Source organism: Podarcis liolepis (genome assembly GCF_965112155.1).
Source record: "Podarcis liolepis genome assembly, chromosome: 8".
Classification (NCBI taxonomy): Eukaryota; Metazoa; Chordata; class Lepidosauria; order Squamata; family Lacertidae; genus Podarcis; species Podarcis liolepis.
In genome coordinates, this window is record NC_139560.1 from 63,486,045 (window position 1) to 63,499,917 (window position 13,873).

Below are 13,873 nucleotides of genomic sequence, written 5' to 3' on the forward strand. Positions count from 1 at the left end.
CTGCACATAATCAGCATAATCTGCAAATAATTGTATTTGCAAAGTGAAACAGCCAGAAATCTCTAAATATACACAGATAAGAAGTACTCGCCACTGTGCATTCTCTCTGCAGTACTTATCATTATATAGGTCTTAGGCCTTTAGCCTCAGCTGTCACTGAATGGCCTACTTCTTTACATATAAAAATGTAAGATGTTCGTTCCTGAATTGTAATTCCCAACACACTTCCTTGTGAAGAAGATTCAGACTGCTACATTCATGGAATCATAGAATCATAGAGTTGGAAGAGACCACAAGGACCATCGAGTCCAACCCCCTGCCAAGCAGGAAACATTAAAACTCTCTTTATTCCATCCCTTAGTTGCTGCCTTACCATGTCCAAGGACAAATAGGGAAAGCTTGTTCCTGAAATAATGTAGGTAATGGATGGGCTGCCAGTCCTTCCTGCTGTGGCAATTTTGAGAGGATGATGTGTTATACAGCACCTTATTTGCTGTTGTGATGAGCTTTAGACGTCTCCCATTATTTATTGCACAAGACGGAGGAAATAGTAGAGGTCACCCAAATCAGATGAAGGGGCAAATGGGAGGAGAGAGAGACGAAGAATATCGGGTATTTTCAATAACGGGCTAAAAAGCGAGGGGAAAGAAATGGTAATAGATTAAAATCATAACGTTGCACCACTATCTCTTAAAGTTCTTTTTAAGATAATTATCTTTCCTGCAGCAGATACCCTGCCCACCTGCCAAGGTGTGCTCTTTAGAATTTTGAACAGAAGAACTGGTGAAACTGAACTTTGACCCCAATCAATGTAGCTTTTTAAAATAAAGAGTAGGGAAATGGACTGTTTTCCGGCGGGGTGTGGGAGAAGATTCCTTTTTGTTTTTATATGGAGTAAATGGTATGAAGTCCATCGTTCTCTGGCAGTTTACTTACCTGTATCCAGGTCCAGCTCAGCAACATAGTCCGGGCTGATGTCTTACAAGTGTGAGTGGTCCACTGGAAAACTTATTGTTCATTGTAAATATATTATCACAGACCTTCCCTAATGATGCTTTTTACTGAAACCATCTCAAATAGCAGCCAGAGTGTGTACAGTTAAGAAGTTTTTTAAAAAAACCCACTAGTGATGTACACACATGCAGAGAAACAGCCCAGTTAATGTTGCTATAGATGGAATTTAACTCCTGGAATAAATATATATACAAGTACAGCTCGAATTGCTAAGTGTTTGCCACAGGATTCTTCTACACTCCCCCCCCCCATCACAAGTCACTAATACCTTGTGAATTGTTCAGCTGTGAATCAGGTTTGGGTCTGCAGCAATTGAATTAAGAAAGCCTTCTGCAGTGGGCTCAACTACTTGTTACACTGATTACTAGGCCCTTTGGCCATTCCATGGTGGGCTGGATTCCTTGTGGTGGTTCTGTGGCAAGGGTAGCCAACGTGTATTTGTGGACGAGAGGTATCATCAGCTCCAGCCAGCATGGCCACCGATCTTGGATGATGGCAGATAGTCCATAGTTTTAGGCGAGTACAGCATTGGCTACCCCTGTTCTGTAGAACTCAGCCCATACTGTGCAAAGGAGCAGCTGGTGAGCACTGAATTCAGCCCCCTCGTTGTTTTTATGATGTTTGAAATAAAAGAAACATATCACACTCATCTGTGAGGGGAGATACCGGTAGTTTTCCAAATGTTAGAAATCCAGTTTCTATAGATATCTTGATTTTTCCTGTGTTGATTCTTGGCTATGGTGCTCATGGTCCTGGGGGTGGGGTATTCTACTGCTTCATCAAAAGAGAGAAAGCTTTTATTTTTTGCTAAGCCAAAAGATAACACTTAGCATTTGGCAGCTCATGCCATTAAGAGACAATTTATTGGCAGGGGGAAGAACAGTACCTTCTCCCTGTCAGCAGTTTGACTATACATGCCATGAAGTTTAAACAGATCAGAACTGATGAGAAATGTTATGTTCCTCTTGCTTTAAGTGGAGGCTTTCATGCACGAAAGATGAATGAATATGAATATTCACAGTTGGAGACACAAACACCATTTTTCATTTCCACTAATAACTTTGGATCCACAATGAGGCTGGGTATCAAGAAATCCAAAGGTGGCCTCCGTGGTGGCAAAGAAGTCGTATTGCAACTAAAAATACAGCAAAGTACTCTTAGCATGTGACAAATTTGTGAAAAAATGTTTAGCATCCAAATCTAAAGAGGCTCAAAGTTTTGAGTGTTGAAACAGAAACTGCGGTAAGACTTGCCAATGATTTATGTTTTCTCGATAAATATATATAGCCTATCCTACTGTTACTTAATAGAGACGCGGGTGGCGCTGTGGGTTAAACCACAGAGCCTAGGACTTGCCGATCAGAAGGTCGGCGGTTCGAATCCCCGCAACGGGGTGAGCTCCCGTGGCTTGGTCCCTGCTCCTGCCAACCTAGCAGTTCGAAACCACATCAATGTGCAAGTAGATAAATAGGCACCGCTCCGGAGGGAAGGTAAATGGCATTTCCGTGCGCTGCTCTGGTTCGCCAGAAGCAGCTCAGTCGTGCTGGCCACATGACCCGGAAGCTGTACGTCGGCTCCCTCGGCCAATAAAGTGAGATGAGCGCCGCAACCCCAGAGTCAGTCACGGCTGGACTTAATGGCCAGGGGTCCCTTTACCCTTTACCTTTACTGTTACTTAATAACTAATTAATATACGGAGTACTACTAAAACAGGCTTTTAAGTGGTTGACATGTGTGAAATCCAATGATGCAAGCATGAAAGTACAGTGGTGCCTCACAGGACGAAATTAATTCGTTTCGTGAGTTCGTCTAGCGAATTTTTCATCTTGCGAAGCACGGTGTCGGGAAAGTTTTGGAAAAGCTTCAAAAATCACCAAAGTCTTCAAAAACCTCAAAAAAGGCTACCACACCGCGTTCTATGAGTTGCTCCTCGAAGTCAAGTCGCAACTGAATTAACGGCGTTAAGAAAAAGGAAACAAACTTGCAAGACGTTTTCGTCTTGCAAAGCAAGCCCATAGGGAAAATCGTCTTGCGAAGCAGCTCAAAAAACGCAGAAACCTTTTGTCTAGCGAGTTTTTCGTCTTGCGAGACGTTCGTCTTGCGGGGCACCACTGTATATTCATCACTAATTAAAACACATAATAAAACAAGCCCTGTAAAGATTGGGGGGGGGGGGACATAGCAATTAAGAGAGTCAGATCAAGAGTCAAGGGAATGTAAACAGGACCATTGTCAAAACCCGGTGGGATGCCTATGCAGATGAGGCCTCTGTTACTTCCCCAGGGAGTGTCTCCCATAACACTGGTGCCAGAAGTGGAAAGGACTGCCTCTGTGTCACTACAAGTATTGACCATCAATTGCATTGAAAGAGTGTGCTAAAGTTTGTCCATTGATGTGTCGTGTTCCACCCAGAAGACTTTGTTGCTAGTCTCCAGGCCTCATCATCCTTTACAATTGACCATGCTGGCTGAGGCTGGTGGAAGTGGAGTTCGGCATGATCAGGAATGCCTCAGATCCCTCACCTCTGGTGGTCTGTAAGGACCCCTTGTCTTTACAGACCATTAGCTCCAGATGACTTTTGCCCACAAAATGTCCACTGAAACGCTGTTGCAGTTCTTGCACTAAAGACAGCCGATTATTTTGGTTTTGGAAAATAGAACTGTGCAGTAGAACAAGCTGACTAAATAAAAGCTGCTTATGTAATTTTACTGAGTCTGTGAACTGTATTTCAGTCATGAAAGTTGTGTTGGTTGCAGAAACGGGACATTTTTAAAAAACGTGATTCTAGAGCACCGGCTCTCCTTATTCTGATAAGTCAGGAGTGAGGAACCTGTGACCTTTCAGACATTATTGGACCCCCAACTCCCCTCAGCCCCAGCTGGGAAGTCCAATGGAAAGGGATGATGAAAGCTGTGGTCCAAGAAAACTCAGAAAGGGCACTATCAAAAAGAATAATGTGGTTTTGAGTAGCTTCAAATGCTGCCCATCTGTTTAGTTTGTGGACTTTCTGTTGGGACTAGAAACACACTTCTGTCAGAATAGCAGGTGTAATATTTTGCCATTGACCACACCAGAGCCAGCATCTTAGACTTGAGTGTTAGCGGAAATATGACTTCAAGTTTAAACATACCACACACACAACGAGGGCCCAATCCACCTGTTATGTCCTTCTGCACAAGCCCCACTGAAATGAATGGGACTTTCTCAGGATAACTTCCTGCCCTTGAAGATTTGCCAAGAGGATTGGAAACAGTATATGTTCTTTTTCATGTTTGCGCGGCAAAAATAAATAAATAAATAATCCACCCTTTCTCTCTTTCAGGTCAGTTGCCTTGTCAGGCACGCACAATACAAGCCCACAGACAAAAAGGGCTGAAGGCGAGGCGGGGGGTGGGGGGAGAGAGAGAGAGAGAGAGAGGAAGAGAGAATGAGTTCCTCCATGCAGTTCATTCATGTCAGAACTCAACAACTTTAACAGCGCAAATATTCTGCAGTCAGTCATGAAAAGAAATTTTTAATAATAAATATCTAACAATTAATGGGCTGGTAGCTGCAGTTGTCTTGAGGGCATAATATCTAATTTCCTTGCAATGTCTCATATCCTTACTTTTCACGCTGCAACAGTCTATCATTAAAACCGAATGCAGGTTTCTATCACTTTTATTTATTTTTCAAATCAACTTATAAATCAGTGCCAGGCCTTGTTACAGATGAGTTCCAATAAATTATCGGCGGTGGACAAATTCTGAATGTTAAACACTCTGTTCTCTCTCTCTCTCTCTCTCTCTCTCTCTCTCCCCTCCCTCCTCCCTCCCTCCCTCCCCCCTTCCTCCCTCTTTTTTCTTTCTCTTCCTCTCGTGCTTCGCTGTAGCCCTCTGGGCTTGGAATCATAGCACAAGCTGGATTTCCCTCTCCAGCAGCCAAGAACCTTGCGACTTAATTACATGCCATTTAAATAATGTAAAAGGGCATTTGTATTTCTGTAAAAATAAATACATACAGTAACAATTTGAAAGTCCAGGAACAAGATTTACCTTTTTTTGAACTTAGCTGCAGGTAGTCTTTTTTTTTTTTCCCTCTCTCCCTCCCTTCATCCTGCTGTTCTTCTTGCTGTTGTCATAGACTCCTAGCTTCCTGCTGACAGGGGGAAGGTGGGGAATCTTGTTGTATATTTACCTCAGCAGCTTCTCCCAGGGCAAAAGGGGAGGGGGTGAGTGAAGTCTCCCTTCTTTTCTCATACGCTTCACACATCCTGGGTTTGTTCTCACAATTATTTACTGTGGATTACTGGCACGCAACGGATGCTTCGTGTTGCTTTGTTCTCGCATCTCATAGCTTCTATGCTTGGCTGTAGGACATACATCCTGCTCCCCTCAGGTGTGACTTTTCTATGGAATCAGAATTCAAAATTATGACAGATTATAATCGAGAATAGGGATGGGGCAAAAAAAAAAAAAGGATTCGATTCAGTTCTCCTTAAAAGGCAAATTTATTATCTTCCAAAAAAACAATGAGAATTGAAACACAGGCATCCTTCAAAATTCGTAGTTATCTGAATTTTGCAACGCAGTTTTCCAGCCAGTGTTTTCAATAATATATGTGCTAGGCAAAAGTGGACATAAGAAATGAAGATGTTAGTGACAATAACATACCAGAATGAATTATATTAAAAGAAATTTCCTGCAAAAATGTGTGCGTTAGTCAAAGCTGCATACAAAAACGTGTTTATCAGGAAAACAACTACACTAAAATGCTGAATGATTTTCATGAGGATTTTTCTTAATAATAATAATGGCAAATTGCTACAGAAAGGTGGGGAACTGAATTTAAGACTGGAAAGATGAGAAACTGAAAAAAAAACTGAAAATTGACAGATCCTTTCATTCCCAATTCAAAGTATTTCTCACATTTGTAACCTGTCTTTCCTCAAAGCAGCTCCGACTCTGATACATGGAGTTATGCTATTTTTTATTCGCATTACATCTGCAGGGTAAGTTAGGCTTCCTTGTAGTGATTTGCCCCACACCACCCAGTAGCTCCATTACTGAATGGAGCTTTAAACTGGGTCTTCCACATCCATGCTGGAGCCTCCCTAAATTTTCACATTGTTGTGCTTCTAATTGGGCAGGCAGGGGAGTGTTTGGTAAATGTCCAGTGCTCTCTCATTTCTTTATGATATTTCCACCTCACCTTTCTATTAATAAAGCTCTAGATGGCTAACAACAATAAAAATCCTTAGCAGAAAGCCAATCCAGTGAAATAATAAGGCGTTTCCACAATCAACCTGTATAAAAATGAGGTATGAGTTGATTAACATGCTTTACTGCAAATGCCAGCCATTTAAAAACAGAATTTTAGGTTGTAGGTTTTCAAGATGTTCTGTGAAAATATGAGGAATATTGTAAAAAAAGGGAATAAGATTGGGGAGGTTACAGTATATTTCAAAGGCAATATTAAAATTAGAAAATGTGTGAATAAATAAACAAAACGGAAGATTGGCAGAGAAACTGGGGGAAGTAAAAAAAAGAAGAAGATTATGTGATAAATTCTGATATTGGTTATATAAATTTGTATTTGAAAATGAATAAAAATATTATTAAAAAAACCCACAGAATTTTAAAAATGCAGATTAAAACACAGAGTGGTAGAGAAAAACTGAATTTTTTGCCTCCTAGTGGAAATCCAGCAGTGAAACAAGTCTCCCTTAGTAGGGAGTGCCAAAATATGGGATTTTCTGGAGTTCTTGCCAAACACAAACAGGCACAACCAGGAGGAAGGCTCCTCTGTAGGATTTTAAGGGCAGAAAGTTCTCAACTATTTCTTGATAGCCACACTGGGCGGCCTCCTCCAACACATATAAAAACACAATATAACAATAAAACTTCCCTGCCTTCAGGTCTCTTCTGGAATACAGTGGTACCTCGGGTTAAGTATTTAATTCGTTCTGGCAGTCCGTTCTTAACCTGAAACTGTTCTTAACCTGAAGCACCACTTTAGCTAATGGGGCCTCCTGCTGCTGCCACACCTCTGAAGCACGATTTCTGCTCTCATCCTACAGCAAAGTTCTTAACCCGAGGTACTATTTCTGGGTTAGCGGAGTCTGTAACCTGAAGCGTATGTAACCTGAAGCGTATGTAACCCGAGATACCACTGTAATAATAATTTATAAATAGCTAGTTTTCGTTTGAGTGAAGAAGAAGAAGAAGAGGAGTTTGGATTTGATATCCCGCCTTTCACTCCCCTTCAGGAGTCTCAAAGCGGCTAACAATCTCCTTTCCCTTCCTCCCCCACAACAAACACTCTGTGAGGTGAGTGGGGCTGAGAGACTTCAAAGAAGTGTGACTGGCCCAAGGTCACCCAGCAGCTGCCTGTGGAGGAGCGGAGACGCGAACCCGGTTCCCCAGATTACGTGACTACCGCTCTTAACCACTACACCACACTGGCTCTCAGTGGAGTGAGTGGAGCTCCTCCTCCTCTTAACAACACAAGCTGACCCTGCTGGATGAGACCAGAGGCCCACCTAGGCCAACATCCTGTTCATTCATTGGCCAACTGGATGCCTATGGCAAGCCCTCAAGCAGGACCTGACGCAGAACTGGTGTGGGTGGTGGGGCAGAGCTGCCCTCCCAACACAACATTGGTGCAGCTTCCCCGGATGAGGTTGGGCTGTGGTGGCAATGAGGTTGGGGCCACCAGAGGGGCCACCACTGGCCAATCGGGCAGCCCCAGCGGTGCACCTGTGCATTGACCCCACCACCCTGCTCCCCCCCCTTCTAGGTTAGCAGCAACGGTGTTGGGAGGGCAGCCCTGCCCCACCCATGGGCCACCACTGGAAATGCCCACACGGGAGATCATTTGCCTCTCTCTTAAGGCCAAGCATGCATGTTTACTCCCATGTCAGCATTTATGTACAGTGGTACCTCTGGTTACGAACTTAATTCGGTTCGGAGGTCTGTTCTTAACCTGAAACTGTTCTTAACCTGAGGTACCACTTTAGCTGATGGGGCCTCCCGCTTCTGCTGCGCCACCGGCACACGAATTCTGTTCTCATCCTGAGGTGAAGTTCTTAACCTGAGGTACTACTTCCGGGTTAGCGGAGTCTGTAACCCGAAGTGTTTGTAACCTGAGGTGTTTGTAACCCGAGGTACCTTATCCTTTGCCCCTTGTTGCCCTGGAAAGAGGATCCTTGAAACCTATGCATGGAATTGGGGCTGGAAATTCCAAGGTTGCTGCTCCAGCTCAAGCACAAGCTCCTGCAAAATGGTGCTGCTTAAATGTGAAAAGTCATGTCTCCAGGGAGAGTGGTTTCTGTTTCCAGCGGGCAAAATTCTCTCCCTCCCACCCCTTAACCTTCTTGTTGCAAACAACTTCCTTTATGGCATGTATAATTAATTTGCAGAAGCATTCAGTAGAGTGTGTGTTGGTGAACAGCAATGCATTAACCATTTACCATTATTATTGGTTCACATAAATCCCCCCCCCCTTTCCCTTTGTGTCTTCAAGTGGTCTCCCTGTGTTTAGCAAAGGGCTGCATTCGAGATTCCTAGACACAAGCTGTATTAACATACAAAGGAGCAGGTCACACTGTTATTAGAGCAGAACTCTTTTGCATGTTAATGACGAATTCACACCAGTGGCTCTTTTTGTTCTCAGAAGTAATATAGGATTTGGATAGGACTTAATGAGAAGGAAAGTGGCGACACAAAAGTCATAGATTGAAATGTAAGATTAATATTGGCACAAGGGATAGTATCAAAGAGACAATGTACATGGACTCACCTTTTCATTGGTGGCAATTAATAAAGGTTAACTATTTGCACCATAGTTGGGAGCCTGATCCCCCCCCCCTTTTCACTCTTATACACTCATGTATAATAACCAAATATAGGCCACTCAAAGAAGCAGTGTCCATGCAAAGTATAAATGGAGCGATATTAAATATGAAAGGAAAACAGCTTGGTGAAAGCACCATAGGTGCCCGGTTTTTCCCCTCAGAGAAATATACAGTGGTGCCCCGCAAGACGAATGCCTCGCAAGACGGAAAACTCGCTAGACGAAAGAGTTTTCCGTTTTGGAGGTGCTTCGCAAAACGAATTTCCTATGGGCTTGCTTCGCAAGACGACAATGTCTTGCGAGTTCCTGCTGGGGTTTTTTCCTCCCCCCCCCCTTTTTCTAAGCCGCTAAGCCACTTATCAGCAGATCCGATCAGCAGATAAGCCGCTAAAAGCCGCTAATAGCGCTAATAGCGCTAATCCGCTAATCCTTCAATGGGCTTGCTTCGCAAGACGAAAAAACCGCTAGACGAAGAGAATCACAGAACGGATTCTTTTCGTCTTGCGAGGCACCACTGTATTCACAATCTTTGAGCAAAGGGAAGACATATCAGTACCATGCAACCACTGGCGGAGGAAGAGGCGTGCGGGGGGAGCGCACTGCCCCCGGCAGCGTGATCCCAGCAGGGTGCCATCGCGGCTGCCCCCCCCGCCCACACTGGCCGCCCCACCCCCAGGACATGCGCCAGCCCCAGCCCCGCCTGCAAGAAGCTCTGCCATTGCATGCAACTGTGGAATATTTACAATGCAGTCAAACCAGCAAAGCATGTTTCCTAGATAGGCTAGGGTTGCTATGTGTCTGGATTTTCCTGGGCATGCTCTCTTTTTCAGGGCTAAAATGTCTGTCCAGGTGGATTTTTAAAATTTGTCAAAATGTCTGGGTTTTGGCAAAATGTCCGCTGCTGGCTCCCTCCTCCTCCTCGCCAACAAAACTCCAGACAGCCCCGTGCTAGTTTCCTTCACTTCCACTGCTTCCCTTGTTAAGTCCTCCTAGTCCAGGGGTCAGCAAAAAAAATTAGCCACGGGCTGGTCCACTGTCCCTCAGACCTTGTGGAGGGCCGGAGAAGCAGCACGGGGGGGGCTGGAAGAAGAGGCGAGGGGGGCAAGTAGTCCTCCTCCCCACCCACCCCCAACCCCAGTCCCAGCCAGGGGCTGCCGCCGCCACCACTGCTGCTGCTTCTTGTGGGTAGGCAAAACAAGCTTGCCCTGATTGGGCATCGAGCAGCTTTGCAGACTCTGGGGAGGAGCTGGTTTTTGTCTTCAGTCACTGTCCTAACATGCAAACTAAAACATTACAAACTATCTGGTTTGAAAAGCGTAGGATTATGGTTGATCGTTTTCAAAAAATTTGCCTCGCCTTATAATCTTAATGGGGGATTTAATAAAATAATAATGCACGAGCGCTACAACAGAGGAAAAATGTACCAATCTAAACCTAATTAGAAGCTCGCTAGAAATAACAATCAGGAAGGGGGGGAAATGGCTATTTGAACAAGAGCATTAACAGCCTATGCCAGTAAGACATCTACTTATAAATCACAAGGTCCAGTCAGATGATTTTCACATATACCGAAAGCTCTGCACTTGTTAGAAATCCAGTAAATCCAGATGTGCATGACTTCGAGGCAGACATCTGTAACGTTTTTTAAACAAATGATGAAATGACTCATTAAAGAAAGAAAAATCAAAACACCATTAGCTGTAACATAAAAAGGTTCTTTGAGCAGAATTTTGACTTCACGCTATTAGGCTCAAACTACGTGTCGTAGTGGCAGAGCCATATGCTTAAAGATCTATTACAGTCATGTCTGAAGCAAGGATTAGGTTCTAATTTAAAGAGCAAAAAAAGGTGCTCCGCTGAGGAGTGTTCAGGCTTGCACACCCATCCAGACCCTCTACCCCCAACAAGACCCCTAAACTGCCCAGGCACTTGTCCCAGCCAATATAGTGGTTTCATTGCGTAGACTATGGTTGTGTACACATTACCCTTTACTTTGGCTGCAGTGCACGCACACCATTGGTGTTTGCAAACAAGTACACTTGATTATGGGACGCGGGTGGCGCTGTGGGTTAAACTACAGAGCCTATGGCTTGCTGATCAGAAGGTTGGTGGTTCGAATCCCCATGACAGGGTGAGCTCCCATTGCTCGGTCCCTGCTCCTGCTAACCTAGTAGTTCAAAAGCACATCAAAGTGCAAGTAGATAAATAGGTATCGCTCCAGCAGGAAGGTAAATGGTGTTTCTGTGCACTGCTCTGGTTTGCCAGAAGCGGCTTAGTCATTCTGGACACATGACCCTGAAGTTGTACGCCGGCTCCCTCGGCCAATAAAGCGAGATGAGCGCCACAACCCAGAGTCGGTCACGACTGGACCTAATGGTCAGGGGTCCCTTTACCTTTACCTTTGTTGTTGTTTAGTCGTTTAGTCATGTCCGACTCTTCGTGACCCCATGAACCAGAGCATGCCAGGCACTCCTGTCTTCCACTGCCTCCCGCAGTTTGGTCAAACTCATGTTTGTATCTTCGAGAACACTGTCCAACCATCTCGTCCTCTGTCTTCCCCTTCTCCTTGTGCCCTCAATCTTTCCCAACATCAGGGTCTTTTCCAGGGAGTCTTCTCTTCTCATGAGTTGGCCAAATTATTGGAGTCTCAGCTTCAGGATCTGTCCTTCCAGTGAGCACTCAGGGCTGATTTCCTTCAGAATGGAGAGGTTTGATCTTCTTGCAGTCCATGGGACTCTCAAGAGTCTCCTCCAGCACCATAATTCAAAAGCATCAATTCTTCGGCAATCAGCCTTCTTTATGGTCCAGCTCTCACTTCCATACATCACTAGTGGGGAAACATGGCTTTAACTATACAGACCTTTGTTGGCAAGGTGATGTCTCTGCTTTTTAATCCTTGAGAAATGCAGCTATTTGGTGGGTGTCCCCCCCCAAAAAAAAACCTGCTTCCACCACATTTGAAAACATAGGCTGCATTCACTTTGCAATTAATCTGAGGGGTGTACATTTGAGACAGCCGTTGCACTTGCTCAGGTGAGAGGAGTTGGGAGGAACGGGGGTACAGATGTGGGGAAATCAAATCAGGTGAAAACAATCCCATCCCCTCTCTGGTGTGTACAGCAACATGCACATGTGACTTGAAACACAGTTGCGGGGAAATCACCTCCATGCAGCTAAAGCCGCTAACGTGTACATAGTCTATGGGAGGATAAGGTGCAAGTGGGGGAGATTCAGCGCACACTGCTTATGTGCCCTTTTGCTTTTAAAATTGGACACACAGACGCAGTGATTGGTACGGGTTCAGGTTTAAAGACGTGAGTCTATTGCCTTCATCTGTAGTTTCAGCCTAAGGCTAGCTTGTCTTCATGAAAGAAATTTGTGTAATCCCTCCTTTATGGACTCAGTCTTACTTTAGCAGAAAATACTAAAAGTATGTATGTTCTGGATCAAACTCTGCCTGAACAAATGGATGCGTTTCAACAGGGGGAGAAATACCCTGCACAGTTATCTTCTCCTCGTCACCCAAAAAGCAATTTAACGCACCAGCAGCATTTGCCTATTATTCAGGAAAAGGGGGGGAAACAGGAGTCTAGGAGGGCGGTTTCAAACGCAGGAGATAGTGCTATTATGTATTGCTTGCAAAGTAAACAAGCAACATCCATGTAGTCATTTTCTAATTACAGGGCTATTTCATACACCGTAAATGCTAGCATGGGAGAAGTAAATCATAGCAATTTAATTAATAAAACCATTTAGACAATTAAACCCATATGTGCACATCTTAAGGCACAACATCAATAATAAAAGCTTGCAGGCATATTTTGGAAAATTTTATGCAATCGTTTGTAGATCTTGGAGTCAATAATTGGTACAAACAGCTTTAACCCTCCTGTTGCCTTGCCTGAGATGGAACATTATTGGTGGCATCATCGTCACCATAGACTCGGCTAATGGATGTTGCTACTGTTATCACAGACTTTGCTATCATGTTATTTTTACATTTTCTGGCTTTGGGGGTGGGGTGTGTGTGGAGTATATGCCTGTAGAATACTGCCTCCTAGTATATATGTGTGTGGTTGTGTATTATACATTCCTACAGGTCCTGTCTGGGTGACACTAGGGGCTGGAGGCAGTGTCACAAAACACAGACCTTGAGCATGTGCTCTCCATTTCAGGAAACTTGAAGTCAGTAGCTGAAGCTTTGACCCTGAAGATCAAAAGCTTTGAGCCTGAGGTCCAGGCAACTGCTAAAGGGTAGTCTTCCTGGCAATATTTGTATCAGGCCTGGCTAATCAATAGGTCCATGCTACCTGCATAATGTTGCAGACTCCCATGGGAGCCAACTCCAAGGGGCCAAAAGAGCTTTGCTCTCCCCCCCCCCCCGTAAAATATTTGAGATGGCAGGCGGGAGGGCAAAGTTGATGGGCACTGCCATTCAAATGATGTATGTGCGCCGCATCATGTGATCGATTATGCAGGGCAGGGCTTACCAATATTTTATTACCAATATTTATATTTTATTGGCACCCCTGCAGACTCCTCTTCTGCATCTAAAGAGGACACTGTATTTTGAGCATACAGACAAAGGCCTGCTTTGCACGTACAGTGGTGCCCCGCAAGACGAATGCCTCGCAAGACGGAAAACTCGCTAGACGAAAGAGTTTTCCGTTTTGGAGGTGCTTCGCAAAACGAATTTCCTATGGGCTTGCTTCGCAAGACGACAATGTCTTGCGAGTTCCTGCTGGTTTCCCCCCTCCCCTTTTTCTAAGCTAAGCTGCTTATCAGCTGATCCGATCAGCAGATAAGCCGCCAAAAGCCACTAAAAGCCGCTAATAGCGCTAATCCGCTAATCCGTCAATGGGCTTGCTTCGCAAGACGAAAAAACCGCTAGACGAAGAGAATCACAGAACGGATTCTTTTTGTCTTGTGAGGCACCACTGTAACTTTAAACCATAGCTTAAACTATGCTGGTAAACCATTGGTTCTTCTCTCCTCTCCCAGTCTTATTTGCTGCCATGCAGCCAGT